Genomic DNA, 17,851 nt, shown 5'->3' on the forward strand with positions numbered 1-17,851 from the left:
CCAACCGCCATTAGAGATTGCAACAAATTACTCAATTGTTGTTCTTTCACCTCAACAGGAAGCAGGTCATCCACGTCCTTGTCAACATTAAAAATTGATTCATCAACTGGGCATCCATATTCCCAGTACTTGCGGCCAACTGAAGTGTGGTCTCTTTCAATTCCTTAAGTGCCTGCATAAATGGTTGGGACATGACAAGACAAATAAATAAAGGGAGAGGAAAATTAGATAAAATGAAACACCCAAACTCAAAAATAAGACCATTACCAAGGCAGGTGGAGGCTGATAAACCATTGGGGTCTGCATTTGCTCATAGGCTTCTTGCATGTTTCTGTATAATTGCCCTAAGGTTGAATTTTTCTGCATACTTTTCCAGATTGTTGTCACTAACTTGCTAAGCACCAACTGTAACAAAAGTACTTGTAAGTTACTCGTCTATAAAATGTCTGAATTGTGTCTTTTCCCTGAGAAGCTGCAATTGATAATTCCAATATATTAGTACCTGATGTTTGAGGGTAGCTAAGCCTTTCATGTGCATTGGAGATTCAGGAATAACACCATTTGAAGGAGGTATGCCAACAATACCACATAAAATAGTCTGTCACAATAAAATGAAAATTTATGAATCCACTAGAGATTTTTTATGGAGGTGAAAACAAAGAATGAAGAGTTAGATCAAGATGTCTTCAGGAGAGCAAAAGCTCTTCCAGAATAGGGTAGCCAGTGATAGTTGAACCTAAACATGAACCCTGACAAAAATTACAACATAGTTCTAAATAATATATATTTACTGTGGTAATGGGCCTTGACACAATCTCTGCAATAATGGCCCTGCTTGATACAACATCATTTTCAAGGGTTTTTTGTGAACTTTCCTTTAAACTTTTCTATGCAGACTTCTTCCCTTTCTTCTTAGTGATTTCAGTGTAAGTGCTCGGTATACACTCTTTTAAGTGAATCTGTTCCAGCAATGTTCTTTCTGCAGTAACATTCCACCAAGAAAGTTAGCCACTTTATCAGTGGCATTCACACTGGTCACAAATGGCTGAAACATTTTTTTCAACCATTGGAACAGTGGCACTACGAACTTTAGGATCAATTCTATCATCAACTGCTCCAAATTGATCTTGCACATCCTGAATACGTATCGTATAAACAGTGATATACACAACCAATCATTTAAAATGCATACAGTCATTTCCTAGAATAGAGAATCCTTGTTCTGTTAGAGAATCCTAGTCCAAATCTTACAAGAACTAATCAAACTTCTAATTTGAGGACCAATATGATCTGCAATAGTAAAACTTATAATGTACTGCACATCTTCATTGTGCGCCAAAAGCTTTACTAATTCTTTAGCAACAGTGCAATTTGTCTTCTTACCCTCCACAAGTCTTAACAATCAATTCTTCAATTATATGTTTAGCACCCTTCACTTGAAGATAGGATAATTCTTCCCATCAAGCTTAACGTTGGGTAGAGGGATGCTTTAAGATGAAGCTATCCTCCCCCCTTGCTCAACAATTCTCTACAGATCTCAGAACAGAACCAAAGGTAATCTCAGGAACAGCGTACTATACTACTATGACAAAGAACCACAATTCTGAAAGAAACATCAGTTTGGTTAGGATCTTCAAACAGCTACCAAGGAATCAAGCAAATGCTGCTCTGCAATTCCAAGACTTCAAGTATCCAGATGCATTGCATTGCTCTATGGCACATCAATGCAATTAATTAAGCATAGAAATAACATCTCTATGTAGCGGCACTTAAAATATTACAAAAGGTGATCATTCACTGAGGTACATTCCAAAAAATATATAATTATTGTTGCCACATCATCCAGATTTAGAATAATAATCTATTGGAATGGACACATTGATAAAAATTCCATTGTTGAGTTTGGGTTTGAGTTATTTCTTCCTCTAACTGCTCTCCAAAGCTAACTATTCAAACCAAGTCACCCTTCAATGACATACAACTCACAAGGTTCTCAAAGGCAGAAAAATCAAAAGCGCATAACAGTTAATATGTCCTTTACTGCTCCATTTTCAGGTGAAAGATTCTCAGTAATATAAACAGATCTTCCAATAGTCAACATGTAACAACAACCAAGAAAATATAGGAATCCACCAATAAACTATAATGCAAGGTCTTTTTTCTCTTTTCGAAAGGTTTCCATGAAAAACTTGTTCAAATTCATTTGTAGAGTAAGCACATAAAACGTTAATGTAATTAACCTTGAGCATGGAACATAATTCTTCTTAATCTCCATGATATTCAAGAATCAAACTCCAATGGCAGCATTGGCTTCAACACATCTTCCTTTTATCCCTTCAAAGCTGCCATGGGTCATGATGGCTTGATCAATGATCGCATGCTCTTAAGACCATGCACACCCTAATACCAATTGAAAGAAATAAATAATGATCTAGAAACGAGAAGAAGAAAGAAAGTGGTGTAAAAGGCCCAAAATCAAATCGAGCAAGTGCCCCTGATTATATAGGATATTAATCATAACCACCTTATAATAGTCAACCCTAACATGTGACCAAGTTCATAATACATAGGATAAAAACTGTATTACAAGATACACATGAAGATGTTCAAGGACTTAAGATTAGGAGTCATGACTAAGCCAAAAGGTTGACATTTATAGGCTTCCATCCTCCCAAACTAAGGCTTGGTCCCTTTTAGGGTTTAGAGAGGGTAAGTTATAGTTTATTTGATTCACCTCCCAATTTGGGGAATCTCCCTAAGGTTTTCCTAGACACTTTAGGACTTCTTTGACCCTAGCACTCTCTCTAAATGATAAACTTGAATTTTATTAGGACAATAAGTAATATAACTTTAGATCGTTGAAAGTTGCAGTTTGAGTAATGAGGGCATTTCATCCATTGATGAATGAAGCACTAACGAAGGTGCAGAACAGTTTATAGGCCCAAAACCTGACAGGATCAATCCCAGCTTTCAAGCAGCAATACTGCCTGTAACTTCAACAATTATATTTTCTAATAGTGCGGCAATACAATAAAGTATTTCCTGGTTTGTTGTGCATTACAAGTACCATGTAGGTACAACAGTCGTGAAATCAGATACATTATGGAAAAACGACCAAAGGCAATCTCTCAGATTTCTCTAACACTGTAGTGTTGATGAAATTCCACTGCTTCAAAGTGCTTACAAGTATTGTCAAACGGCAGTACATTCTAAATTTACTCATATTACACTTGAGAACTAGAACACATACCGCTTGAGAAGAGAGCTGCTGCCGCTTCAAGTACCTCAAGCTCAAACTAGTCTGTTGTTCTTTCTTGCATCAAAAGAACTGAGTACAATAAGAAACAAGTTCCATGAGTATAAAATCAACAAATACAAATGAATATTACATTTTTTATCATCACCCAACGAACAAGAACCAAACAAAACTCAAGTCTAAGGGAAGGTTTATCAACTTGATGTCGAAAGAAGTACCATGAACAGGTATACCCCATCTTCCGGAAAGCAATTGCAATCCCTGAGAAAAGAAATCATCTTATTGTCTACCACAGTACAGACTATCGACATCTGAGACAAAAATTCATTCCCAAGTAGTCCAAAGCACCTCATAGCAGTTTCTCTATTACAAATCAGACAATATTAATACAACAGATTTCTTGCCTCGAAAACTTTTCAAAAGGTCTATACAAAACTTGAACTACAGTGTATACAGACACTGTGTTCAATCCAGATTTTGATTACAAACACCATTGAGGCCATACGGTATCTCCAATTTTTCACATCATTGAGGTCATCAGTATCTCCAGTTTCAAACAACATTCAGGCCACATTTGATATAAATAGTGCTAACTGACCCATGACTCAGGCAAGAAAACACCCAATTCCCCCACTCAACCCTATGAACCAGCCCATACTTGGCAACATGACTATAACGCTCCCTCTCACCATAAAAGACATTTGAGACAATTGTACCGAGATCAAGCTGAATGAAAAATATGAACAATAGAATAATCATTGCCTAGATCTTTCCAACACGAACAATACATGGGAATCAGAAGCAGGAAGTTGCCTTCTCCATCACAATATTCATCTTGGGATACTGGCAGACTGCAAACATCCAAATGCTGTAATATTTAGGGTAAGTACTGATAACTTTCCAGCTCAACAACACAACAAAAGGAAGGACACAGACAATCATAAAAAGAGTAATCAGATCACGGCTACTTATCCCATGCTTGAATATCAGCAGAGTTATACCTTTTACACGAACATGAGAATATCAGCTTGAGAAACTACAAGATACTGCCAAATTCCTCAGTAGCTCCTGCCTCAATTTCTTACTTTACAACATTAAAAATGTAGCAATGCATAAGTCTTAAAGACCATAAAGTTGACAAAGATTCAAACATACAATCACACATCCAAACTGAATGAATCAAAACAACATTACATGCAAGCAAAATTTTGAAGCCTGTGCACAACACGACCTTTTGATGAAAGATGCTACTTAATCAACATAAACAAGTCCAGACATTCTTCAAGGAAAGCCACAAACAAAGTTACAAGGAAAAGGAAAATTCAACTCATTCAACAGTCATCTCCTTTATAAAAGACCTCTACATCAGATAATGAGTTGAACATTTACTCTTGAAAAGAACCTTCTAATGTTAGTTATACTAGACAATCCCAAAATAAAAAATGTGACCAGCAGACAATCAAGATCTGATCAGCAATAATAGCTGTCGTAGAAATATTGGCAAAAGTTCAACTGCCAATATACATGAAATAAATGCCATATATATATGATTTGCATCGACTAAACGCTGTGGAGTAACATGATCTTGGTTGGAAAAAAGAGCATGTAGTGAAAAAGAAAGGTTGGAATATAAATCAGACCATTCAGTAAAGCAAATAAAATGATGTTTGGAACAGCAAGGGGCTATTAACAGCCATTCACACTTTTTGCTTGGGAAGGGAAATCAAGAATTCTTCTATTTTTTCCCAGATCCACCTATTGGAAGATCCAGGCTCCATGTTTCCATAAGTCCAGATGCTGTATGTTTCCCATATACTTTAAGGGCCCTACAACCCTATCTTTTGCCAATAAAAATAACTACTGCGCCACATTTTAGACAACACAAATCTAATATTTTTTAGCAGTCTGCATTTCTGGGTTTGTGAGAACAATTTGGAGCCACGGTTATATTTGCTTCCAAACCAACGGAAGCATTCAACGTTCACTGGCAAAGTGATTATCACCCCTGTTCCAACTGCAGAGGCATGAATCCACCTAATTTCGCCTTCCAGAACAACTGATAATCTGTAAAAACAAGACATATGAAGCCAACTTACCCTGATTCAAAAGCCGGCTACAGATGGGCAGGACCTGCATAAAGGGGCTTAATTTCTCGCGCTCAGCCAACAATTCGGTCAAGTACTGACTGTTGTTGTTGCTGCTGCAGTGGCATGAGCCGTTCAAATCCAAGAAACAATGGATACCGAAACAAGAGAAGAATAAGCGGATTGAAATCTGAAAATGCAAGAATATCCCACCGAAACTGCTGCTGCTAACTAGAACATTTAGATTTGTGAACTAGGATGAAAAAACCTATTTCAAAACCATTTTTATACAGGGACCCAGGGAGCCATATACACCAAAACAGCGGGCTGAATCCGTGAAAACAGGGAGCCGCCCTCCATTTGAAAACAAATTAAGCTCCGCCCTCCATTTCAAAACAAATCTAACATCCCATGACCAAATCAACCCTCACAAACCACTCCCAAACCAGAAAACCCAAACTGTAAATCAGAAATGGCGATTTTGCTCTCCCATACCTGGAGCAAATATCAAAATGGGGCGATTTTGATCAAATACGATTCCGCAAATATCAAAATGGGGCGATTTTGATCAAATACGATTCGGTTAGTTTATCCGCCCTGGGCTAAAATAAAAAAATAAATTAATTTTTAAATAAAATATGGGCTAATTATATAAAAAAAAAATTATTATTTTAATTAAAAATTCGCCCCATTAAAATATAAAAAGCCTTAAATTTCGCCTTTGGGCGATTATTCGCCCCTAAAATTAACCTTGGCCATACTGCTGCCAATACTGCATTTGCACTGCAACTCCCTCTCATTTGTTGCTGCTACAATTGCAACATTTGCAACTGAAAAGCATCCAAAATGTTGAATCAATTGTGATCAGTATGATACATCGTCTCCCGAGTCTCTGATTGCCATTAGCATCTGCATTGTCACTGAAGAATCTATGCTGCTGTTGACTCTGCACTGTGCCAATTGCACTACTGCCAACTTTGCACTGCACTCCCAATATCTGACTGCTACTAGTCTCTGCAACTGTCACTCGGTCTCTGACTGCATCAACTGTCACTGATCCATCTTGCTACTGAACATTGTGGGCCCCCGTAGCTAGGTAATGATCCATTAGGTGGATTTCTCAAGGATCCTGCCCAACTGTAGCACTCATGGGCTGCAACACCAAGTCACCCCACCTCACTCCTAGAGGTATAGCTGTAAACATCACGAAATCTTCCTCCAACCTGTCGATCTTTGCTGAAGTTGTCTACTGGTCCTGCTTCTCCTCCTTGCCCTTCTTCTTGAGATGACACTGAGTACTGTAGTGACCAAGCTCACCACATCTGAAGCATTTGACCTTTGACAAGTCCTTCTTCCTCTGCTCCCCCTGTCCCTTACTAGGACCCTTTGATGCGAGGGCCACAATTTCCTCCTCCTTCACTGTCTTTGATTGGTGTTGTTGCCACTAATGGAGCTCTTTAATAGAGCTCGTCTCAACTCCTGCTGCTACAAATTGACCCACATTGTATGCTGCCACTGATGGAGCTCTTTAATAGAGCTCGTCTCAACTCCTGCTGCTGCAAATTTACCCACATTATATCCCAGTCTGGTAGCCTATCTCTGCCGAATATGCTTTGGACAAAGACCTACCATTCCTTCGAGGCACTCTTGAGTGCCAATCGCACTAGCTCCGTGGGTTGATGCGTTACCCCAACAACTGACAACTGGTGTCAGACATCCTGAATCCTAGTAAGGAAGGGGTCTATGCCTTCCCCTTTCTGCATCCGGATGAGTCTCAACTTCTCCTCTAGGTAGATCTTCCGCTGCTCGAAAGTACCCTGGTACAATGTGGAGAGAGCATCCCACATCTTCTTGGTAGTATCTTTGTATATGTGAAACAACATGATCCCAGACTCCATCTAGGATCAACCGTTTTGCCTGTGCCATCTCCTTCTTGTACTCTTTCTGCTGATCTGCATCAATATAGGCTTTCAAGCCATATTCATCTAGAAAGAAGAACATCCTAGCTTTCCAGATGACATAGTTGGAAGCTCCATCTAACCTATCTTAATCACGAAGCCTTGTAATGGCCATCTCAACGAACAGTTGAAAATGTCCTCTTTCCTTCTACTTGCCTGCTGCTTTGCTATTTGCAATCCCTTCTAGTGTGAGAAGATCTACTCACAAATACTGCCAATTTGCAAGGAAATCGAACTTCTTGAGACTAGAAGTTCCCCGAGGAAAATTTTCCCTCTATGTGTGCTCTTCTTTCTTCCACCTCGACGCTGGCTTTGCTCTAGCAATGTTAAAATTGGCAACCAGGGCAAAACTTCATGTGGGTCATCTTATTCATGGCTAATAATATTTTTATTAGATTCCTCTCGTCGAGAGGTGTAGAATTGATATAAAGATCATCCAATTCCGATAAGTATTCATGGAGATATGAATTTATTTTGATTATGGAATTATTCTCAAGCCGACCTACAACTCATGTAGGCTTAGAAGCCCAACAGTCGCATCTATTCACCCACCATCGTTGTGTATAAATATAAGAAGACTTTTCCTCATTTAGACTCACTCATCTCATCACATCTCTCTCTCTCTACTGCGCAGATATGAGTCTCTTCTCTACTGCGCTGAAATGGGTCTCTCTCTCTCACACATGTGAAGCCGGAAACTACTGAAACTGAAGCTGCAACTGCAGAAGTAAAGATTGACTTGCATGGCCTAGAAGATCTCCTCTTTGGAACTGCGCTGTAGGTTCATCTGAGCCTCCTCTGAAAGCTGCAACTTTTGGTGGTGGAATGAAGTCAATCCGACGAACGATTTGCAAGATATCGACTGCCCTAGTTTGAAGCCGGAAACTACTGAAACTGAAGCTGCAACTGCAGAAGCAAAGATTGACTTGCGTGGCCTAAAAGATCTCCTCATCTGAACTGCGCTGTAGGTTCATCTGAACCTCCTCTGGAAGTCGAAACTTTTGGTGGTGGAATGAAGTCAATCCGACGGTCGGTTTGTGAGATATGGTCTGCCCTAGTTTGATAATGAAGCCGCTAATGCTGATGCTGCTGATCTAGGGTTTGCTACTGCTGATATAAATCAGATTTATTGTACTATTTCTCTTTGCTGAATTATTGAAGATAAAAGAAGATTTGATCAAAGGGTTTCCCCACACATTGTGGGGTTTGTCCCTGGCTAGCCGCCACATCTTGTGTCTCTTGTCTTGGCTTGTTTTCTGTCGATCGTTTAATGTTCTATCTGCACTTTACTTTATGTACATGTGATTGCTAATCGGTGGAATGTAATAAGAAAAAGAAGTAAACTGTTATAAGCATAGAACATACCATAACTTAACATGGTATCAGAGCTAAGGTGAAGACAAAGCCCAAGCAAGAGCAAGAGCAATCATTGAAGAGAAGATTGGCAAGGCCATCCTAAAAGAACTATGGGGTCCTCAACACTCTTTCTTGCCGAAGACAAGCTCTGTGAGAACGCTGACTATCACGGATGGAAGATGTCTATCGATCTAACCCTTGAAGATCAAGGAGTGATGGACCATGTAAGAGGCAATATTGTTGAGCCTTCATCAAATGCATCTGCTGCTGCCTGGAACAAATGGAAAAATGGAGAAGTCAAAACAAAGAAGATCATCCGGGACTCTATCGACAAGCGCTTGGTGGCCTACATCTCTAATCTAGACACCTCCAAGGAAATCTACAACAGACTGGTGAGTTTATTTAAAGTTAATGATGCAAATCAAGTTTTGTTTCTTAGAAATAAGCTAAGGGAAATCAAGAAGGGTAAAGATGAAAGTATGCAAGCATACTTCTTAAGAATCACCGAGATCAAGAACGATCTCCTATCTATTGGGGAAACTATTACTAACAGAGAAATGGCACTCACAACTCTTGGAGGATTACCATCTGAATGGTATGTGTTCAGGGCTACTCTTCTGAACTATAATGTAATTCTTGGTTTCGAGGAATTAATGGCTAGATGCATTCAAGAAGAAACAAGGGAAGAAATGCAAGAAATGCCCATGCCTAAAGGTCCTCCTGCTACCTTTTCTTCTCATGCAAAGAGAAGAAAGGACTCACACCGGGACGATGATCAAAATCCCTCTGATGGCAAATCAAAGGAATGACAAATTCAACAACAAAGGTAAGAGGAGAGCTGGGAATCAAGGAAGAGGACTAGCACTCAAGAAGGCTAGAAATTCTAGGATATATTAAATGCACCTGACCTCAAAAGGAACCTAGTGTCCATCTTGGCAATGGAAGACAGAGGCTACAAGGTAACCTTCAGCAATGGCAAGGTATGTATATGGAAAAATAATGTTAAAGATGCCTTTACTCTTGGGTTTAGTGTTGATTCATTATATCAGGTCGATGGAAGTCCGCTAGGTGTCATGTCTTGTGACACAACTCTTTAGTCCGAACTTTGGCATCGGAGGTTTGCCCACCTTCATTACAAAGCTCTACCCGATGTAAGACAGATGGTAACAGGGATGCCCGAATTCCAAGTAGAGAAAGAAGGTGTATGTCTGGGATGTGCCAAAGGAAAGCTCAAAAGGGGACCATTCCCCTCAAGCCAAAGCAAGACCTCCGATATATTACAATTGGTTTACTCAGGCATACCTGAGGTTGGCATTAAGAGGGAGACTTCTTCACCACATACTCCTGAGCAGAATGGTGTGGTGGGAAGGAAGAACCACACGATGATGGAAGCTGTCCGGGCCATGCTACATGATCAAATACTTCCAAAGTTTCTATGGGTTGAAGCTGCAAACACTGCCGTATATGTACAAAATCGATGCCCTCATCAAGCATTGGGTTCCAAGAATCCTGAAGAAAAATTCACAGGTAAGAAACCTGATGTTTCTCATTTAAAATTTTTTGGAAGCCGTGTATACTTTCATGTGCCGAAAGAGAAAAGAAATAAATTGGGAGCATCTGGAAAGAAGGGAATTTTCGTGGGCTATGGTGAAAATACTAAAAGCTATAGAATCTATGTAGCCGGTCAAAGGGAAGTCATAATTAGTCATGATGTCACCTTTAACGAAGATATGGCTCTCAGCAAGGTGATCAATCTTCCGACTTTGAGGAGCTCTCAAGAAGCCGACACCAGGGAACCGAAAGAAAAGGACGATGAATCAATGCCTGATGTAGAAGAACCCATGGATCCGATTGATCCTCATCCACATGAGCCTTCCTCTTCTAGGAAGAGGCCTTCATGGCTTAGGGGGATACTTGATGATGCTGAAGGACATGCTGCACCCTGAGGAACCTTCCATCAAAGTAAGGAACTTAACAGGTATCAGGGATACCTGACCATCATGAGCACGATCATACAAAATGAGCCTTCATCATTCTCAGATGTCGTCAAGCATTAACTATGGAAGGGTGATATGACCGAAGAATATAAGTCTATTATGGAGAATGATGTCTGGGAAGTAGTTCCCAGACCCTGGACAAGACAATTGTTACTTCAAAATGGCATTACAAGATAAAGCATGCAACAAATGGAAGTATGGAAAAGTATAAGGCTCGTTTTGTTTCTCATGGTTTCTCCCAAAAGGAAGGTATAGACTATGATGAGATATTTGCACCTGTTGCCAGATATACGACCATCCGCTCGATCATAGCCCTTGCCGCTTCACAAGGATGGAACCTACATCAGATGGATGTCAAGACTGTGTTCTTGCATGGCTTGATCAAAGAAGAGGTTTATGTGGAGCAACCCGATTTATTTGAGATTTATGATCGAAAATCTCATGTATGCAGGTTGAAGAAAGCTCTCTATGGGCTGAAGCAAGCACCCCGAGCATGGTATGAGAGGATCGATAGCTACTTGATGAAGCTGGGATTCACTAGGAGTGAAGCCGATCCTAACCTTTACTTTAAGGTTGAAGATGACAAGCCTCTCATACTGGTATTGTATGTGGATGACCTCTTTCTAACAGGTGCAGACCCTCTCATTCACAAATGTAAGAGAGAGCTGGCCACTGAATTTGAAATGAAAGACCTAGGACTGATGCACTACTTCCTAGGACTTGAAGTATGGTAGAAGCCAAGGGAAATTTTCCTATCTCAAGGGAAATATGTGGTAAAGATATTGGAAAGATTTGGTATGATGGACTGCAAGCCTGTGACTACCTCGAGGATCTTAAATTTTAGAAGTTAGATGGTAGTGATGTCGGACCAGATTTGGGAAATGCCTCTGAGTTTCATAAACTCATCCGCATTGATGTTCTTGGTGAACCTCCGTCCAAACATATTTTTTGCAGTTAGCATTGTGAGCTCATATTTGGTTGAGCCTCACTGGATTGATGCCAGGAATCTTCTGAGATGTCTTCAGGACACAATCTCTCATGGATTAAGATACACTGCCGGAGATGTGAGACTACTTGGATATACTGATGTTGATTGGGCAGGCAGTGTGGTGGACCGTAAGAGCACTTCCGAGTGTTGTTTCACCTTGGGATCTGCTTCGATATCCTGGATGAGCAGGAAGCAGAAGTCGGTGGCTTTGAGCACCGCCGAAGCAGGATATATTGTTGCTAGCATAAACTCGTGTGACGTAGTCTGGTTGCGAAAGCTCTTCAGTGAGCTGTTTGGATTTACATTGGATACCACTGTGATTCTCTATAACAACCAGAGGTGGGATTCGATTATTGAGGAATCCCGTATTCGTCGATTGCTCCAGCAGATAGACATCATCTTGGATATGGTAAGTTGATGAGCAAGGAGGCTCCATCGGATTAAGATGATGTACAGGTTGATACACCTTGTCAAAGCCCCGAGGAAAGATCTAATCTGTGATTTTCCCAAACGACTTGGAGTCGGCAAGAAACCCTTGTACAAGGGTCCTGCTTGTTGCATACATTGATCTCGGGGAGCTCTGAGGGCTTGCGGTTATTACTGGAGCAACATACGACCACAAGGTGACTCACCCTCCCCTGGTGGTGCGCACTGGAACAAGATGATTCGCTCTCTTGTGGGACAAGATGATTCGCTCTCTTGTGGAACAGGATGATTCGCTCTCCTGTGTAGCAGGATGATTAGTTCTCCTGTGAGGCCTAGATTGATGTGTTCTCCATGGCAGCCTGGATTGATGTGTTCTCCACGGCGATTGTAGCAGGATTGATGTGTTCTCCTGTGAGGCCTGGATTGATGTGTTCTCCACGGCGATTGTAGCAGGATTGATGTGTTCTCCTGTGAGGCCTGGATTGATGTGTTCTCCATGGCAATTGTAGCAGGATTGATGTGTTCTCCTGTGAGGACAGGATTGATTAGTTCTCCTGTCGAGGCATCCTACCCATGCAGTCTGGGACTCATGGGAAGTACCTCTCATCTGATCAATGAGCAGGGAAATGAAGTTAGGAACCATAGTAGTACCGATGGACGCATCGTTGTAACTACCGTACTCCCTACGCTAGGATGACCTCCATTGATCTGGGATCAATGATACTGGTCTGGGACCAGTGGTAGGAGTTGTACCATACTATGACGCTGACTTCGGGTCGGTTGAGACTGGTCTGGGATCAGTGGTACATACTCTGAGACTGACTTTGAGTCAGTGGAGGATGATATTGGTCTGGGACCATTGGAGTTGTACTCACTATGACGCTGACTTTGGGTTGGTTGAGACTGGTCTGGGACTAGTGGTACATACTCTGAGACTAACTTTGAGTCAGTATGATACATCCTCGATCATTTCTTCTTCTTCATAATTCGGACAAAAGCAGAGTAGAACAGAACAATGCAAGAGCATAGCAGAACAGAACAAAACAGTACAGATCAGTGTAGGGCAGAACAAGACAAAGCAGAACAGGCAAAATAGAGCAGAGCAGGGCAAGGGTCAGGCTGTACAAGGCAATGCATTTGATGGATGAATAGTAACGACCGATAGACTGATTGCAAATGAAGTTCTCCATGGTTGAGAGGGAGTGTTAAAATTGGCAACCAGGGCAAAACTTCATGTGGGTCATCTTATTCATGGCTAATAATATTTTTATTAGATTCCTCTCGTCGAGAGGTGTAGGATTGATATAAAAATCATCCAATTCTGATAAGTATTCATGGAGATATGAATTTATTTTGATTATGGAATTATTATTAAGCGGACCTACAACTCATGTAGGCTCAGAAGCCCAACAGTCGCATCTATTCACCAACCATCGTTGTGTATAAATATAAGTGGACTTTTCCTCATTTAGACTCACTCATCTCATCACATCTCTCTCTCTCTATTACGCAGATATGAGTCTCTTCTCTACTGCGCTGAAATGGGTCTCTCTCTCACACATGTGAAGCTGGAAACTGCTGAAATTGAAGCTGCAACTGCAGAAGTAAAGATTGACTTACGTGGCCTAGAAGATCTCCTCTTTGGAACTGCGCTGTAGGTTCATCTGAACCTCCTCTGAAAGCCGCAACTTTTGGTGGTGGAATGAAGTCAATCCAACGAACGGTTTGCAAGATATCGACTGCCCTAGTTCGAAGCCGGAAACTGCTGAAACTGAAGCTGCAACTACAGAAGCAAAGATTGACTTGCATGGCCTAGAAGATCTCCTCATCTGAACTGCGTTGTAGGTTCATCTGAACCTCCTCTGGAAGCCGAAACTTTTGGTGGTGGAATGAAGTCAATCCGACGGTCGGTTTGTGAGATATGGTCTGCCCTAGTTTGATAGTGAAGCCGCTAATGCTGATGCTGCTGATCTAGGGTTTGCTACTGTTGATATAAATAAGATTTATTGTACTATTTCTCTCTGCTGAATTATTGAAGATAAAAGAAGATTTGATCAAAGGGTTTCCCCACACATTGTGGGGTTTGTCCCTGGCTAGCCGCCACATCTTGTGTCGCTTGTCTTGGCTTGTTTTCTGTCGATCATTTAATGTTCTATTTGCACTTTACTTTATGTACATGTGATTGCTAATCGGTGGAATGTAATAAGAAAAAGAAGTAAATTGTTATAAGCATAGAACATACCATAACTTAACAAGCAAACAGCTGCAAAAACCTCTGCGTCTAACTAGAGATCTGCCCAACGAAAGTACGAAGTTGCTCCCTCTTCCTTTGGAATCACTCGATCTGGAACGATCAAATTTTTCTGCCCCTCTCAGAAAAATTGGTCTTCCTCAAGCAATTCGGCCTTCTGCCAAAATATTGCATTGCTCTTGGGAGTTTTGGCCTACTGTCCACACTGAGCAACGAAATTCCTTGTTTTTGCCTCTGAGCTCTCCAGATGATCAACTGCGCTCTGATACCATGTGAAAATTCCACAACTGGAATCCTATTGCAACAACTGGTATCCTATTGCAACAACTGGTATTACTTCTTCTAACTGATAAATTAATTATTCAGCTTATTGCTACAAGAACATTGAAATAAACACACTGCAACCTTCACAAATAAAAACTAGGGAAATAAAATAATGCTGGAACTGGGAAAATGCTATAACACACACATAAGAATAACACGATTATATTTGGACAAAAGTCCCTGGAAAAACCTAATGTGGGAAAACCGACGCATCAACTGAGGGTTTTATTATTAAGCAGTAGTGAGAAATTCTGAGTACAATTGGACATCAAAATCTGGCAATCCTACAGAGAAAAATAATGGCAAAACTCTAGTGAGGAATTTTCCTCATCGCACAGGCAAACTCCCGACACAACTTGCCTTCAGAAACTCGGCCCTCTAACCTTTTGCGTCAGCCTCTGCATTGCTCTGTGCAACCTGCTGAACGTCAAGCCTATCACTGGTCTTTGACGAAGTCGTTCTACCTTCTGTTAGCTGGGAAGATGCTTCTCCGGCATTCTGGGACTCCTTCTCGGCCTCTGGAACTGAAGACGTCTCTCCCTCTCAGCAAATTGAACTTGCCTCTAGAAGCTACAATGCTGCCCCTGTGTCAGCTTCTCTGTGGCTCTTCTGCCTTTCTGCAAATGTACTCACTGGATCTGGAATACTTCCTCCAACCTCACTGTCTCTGCCCCTCTCACACTGCTTCGATCTCTAGCTCTCTTTGGCAACTGATTGTTGCTACTTTGGAAATCGATTTGCCAAGAAATCGAACTACTCAAGTGTCTCAAGTGATATCTCCATCACCACATCGATCTCCTCTTATAATCCTCTGTTGGAGCACCAACGACCAAGATTAAAAATTAATCGATGGCTAGGATCATCTCTGGATCGATCTGTGTGAGTTTCTAGATGATTCTCGCCTTGACGTAATTAATTAACCATATTCCCTAAGTTTAGACTTCGGAAATATTTAAAAACTGTTTAATAATCTAATTAAGTCATTTCTAGGTGGAATTTCTAGAAGTAACTTCTGGGTTTTGGAGATCTCATGTATTCTTGCCTCTCCACCAAATTTCATGGCTAGAACACATCTGATGCTACAAAAACTAGCACAAGAATCATGCAAGTATCAGAGTGGGCCTTATTCAATGATGAAGGCATCAAAGCACTTCACACAAGCATCATTTTCAAATGTTTACATATCATATGATTTGTAAACAAGTTACCATGCTTAGGTGTGGGAGGGTTATTACAATGCCCTATTAGCTCCTTCCATCCATGGGGAGGAACAATTCCTAGGTCAACCCATCAGTCAATAGGTGTAAGTGATCAATAACATGGTGTGGGCTTTACTTCATGGAAGATGCCATTGTGTTGTAGCAAGCTATAAATTTCACAACATCCTTGAGTGTTATAATGTAAAGAGGGAGTAATAATGGGGCTTTGGTTACCTGTTTCTTTAGCCTACATTTTCCATCTCTATTGTGCACTTTTTTCATCATTATTTTACCTATATAGCTTGGATTACAAGCTTTCATTGATTCAGAATAATCATTATTGGCTCAAATATGAAGTGTTTCCTTGTTCATCGAGGTTGGGATATTGAATGTTCCTTTCATTTAGATAGATCATGATTTAGACGGGAATTGGGTGAGGGTTAATGAGGAGGGTAGAATTTAGGCTAGGATTTTGTCCATGCACTTTCTTTTATCTCGGTTGTTTTTGTATTTTAAACAATGTTACCAACTTAACAAGAACCATAACCTCAAAATGGGTACTCTAGCCCAAAATACCCCTATTTTTTGCACAAAAAACATGAAAAACATTATGAAATCAGAAAGTGGTGATGCTGCATCACCCTTTTTTTAGGGTGAAAATTCAAACATTTTTAGCCATTCTATAAAAACCAAAATCATGATCATGGAAAACCTTAAAATTCCAACAATTTTCAACCATAATGTTAAAGATCAAATAACATGACTTTGAAAAACCTTAAAATTATGACATTTTTCAACCATGGAATTAAAACCAAATATCATGGGTACAAAAGACATTAAAATTTCAACGTTTTTCAACCATGACATCATAAACCAAATATCATGGCTAGAAAAACCTTAAAAATCAACATCTAAATCAAAGAGTAATTCTACCAAGAGAAAAGGACTAAAAATATAGCTCTTTCGAGATCTTAGCTTAAGACAACTTGATCTATTTTCAATGGGGCACTAAAATTGCAATATTTTTTAACTATGGTTTGTAAAATCATTCATTTACACATTTTTTAATTTAAAATATGGAATTTTAAAATTTTTCTTTACAAACAAATTAGATAATTAAAAAAAAAATTCCAAATCAATTAAAAAATCAATAAAAATGGATTAAAACAAAAAAAAATCAACTTAATTTTTAAAACAATTTAAAAAAAATATTTAAACAAAATTTAAGAAGAAAACTAAAATGTAGTGAATTTTAAAAAAATGTTTGGGAAAAAAACCATTAATAGAAAATCTTGATAAAAAAACTAGTAAAATAAATAAAACCTAAAAATATACCCATATTCTAAAAAAATAAAAGGAAAAAACTAGAAATAATATTTTTTTAGAAAGAAATATATATAGTTTTAAAAATAAAAAAGCTTAGTCCATAGAGTCTTGGATAGACGGTGACGAGTTGCATTGTTATTGTTATTCATCTGTTATTCCTGGACATGACCATGATGTAGCGTCACTAGGGGAATTTACAAAAAAAAATAAAAATAAATAAACTTAGAAAATATAAATTGAAAAAAGAAAAGTTAAAGAAAATTAAAAAATAAATATTTATTTAATTAAAAGAATTAAAATTAAAAAAGAATAATTAAGAAAATAGTTTTTTGAAAAAAACAAAAATTATCATTAAATAAGATAAAAAAGGTGAGATTTAGTTAGAAAATACGAAAAAACATTTAACAAAATAGAAATGAAAATATTTTTAAAAAATGTGTTATTCTACATGTTGCTTTGTTGTGTGTTTGGGGAATGCCCACGCACAACATAGCAACAACTTGTTCTTGTCGTGTGGTGTTCGCGCATCACCCTACACACTACACATACGATATTTTATTTTTTATATTTTTTAATATGCATATTTTATATTTTTTTAATTTTTTTTTATTTTTATTTTTGTAAGTTTGTGTGGAACTACATCATCATCATGTCCAATATATCACCTTGATCGAGGAAGAAAATTG

The 17,851-nt window shown here is 39.3% G+C and overlaps 1 long non-coding RNA gene across 1 annotated transcript; it reads right to left on the minus strand.

Annotated features, from left to right (window-relative positions):
- Positions 1-272: 272 nt before the first annotated feature.
- Positions 273-3,631, minus strand: LOC149252559 (uncharacterized). The gene is made up of 3 exons (XR_016266076.1): positions 3,251-3,631; positions 503-598; positions 273-405 (listed from the first exon to the last, which is right to left on the minus strand). It is a non-coding gene; the product is annotated as an uncharacterized LOC149252559 (long non-coding RNA).
- Positions 3,632-17,851: the final 14,220 nt, after the last annotated feature.

The sequence above is a fragment of the Pinus tabuliformis genome, chromosome 7 (assembly GCF_031772625.1).
Source record: "Pinus tabuliformis cultivar Carrire ecotype Pingquan chromosome 7, CPIR1, whole genome shotgun sequence".
Lineage (NCBI taxonomy): Eukaryota > Viridiplantae > Streptophyta > Pinopsida > Pinales > Pinaceae > Pinus > Pinus tabuliformis.